Source organism: Octopus bimaculoides, chromosome 1, assembly GCF_001194135.2.
Source record: "Octopus bimaculoides isolate UCB-OBI-ISO-001 chromosome 1, ASM119413v2, whole genome shotgun sequence".
NCBI classification, from domain to species: Eukaryota; Metazoa; Mollusca; class Cephalopoda; order Octopoda; family Octopodidae; genus Octopus; species Octopus bimaculoides.
In genome coordinates this window covers 7,295,813-7,296,430 of record NC_068981.1, presented here as the reverse complement: position 1 = coordinate 7,296,430, position 618 = coordinate 7,295,813, and positions in this window count along the sequence as shown.

Genomic DNA, 618 nt, shown 5'->3' with positions numbered 1-618 from the left:
ATATATATATATATATATATACATACATATATGCATACATATATATACACACACATACATATATATATATATATACATGTGTGTGTGTGTGTGTGCATTATTTCTATGTATACATTTGCATATATATACACGCACATACACATACACATGGGAAAGCGCTTACGGACATGGGAAAGTACACACGACTCGTCCACTGCGCATATTGCTAAGATGACAACAATGTGGAGGAGACTGACTGGTTGGGTCCGGAGATCATTGAAAACACGAAGAAAGGAAACTATATTGTTCCTATGGAGAACATTCGTGCTCAATCGCTTAGATTACTGCTCCCACTTATGATCACCACAAAGCATCGAATTAACATCAGAACAGAAGTTTGCCTCGGTGCAACAAACAAGCTTCTGGGAGGGGTTAAAAATGTTGAGGCCCTATGAATGTTATGTACTGATGTGTGTGTGTGTGTGTGTGTGTGTGTGTGTGTGTGTGTGTGTGTGTGTGTGTGTGTGTGTGTGTGTGTGTGTGTGTGTGTGTGTGTGTGTGTGTGATCGTTGAAGGTCTAGCACCCAACTTTGAGACTGAAAGCTATACCAGTCACAGGACTTGATGTCACTGCATGGT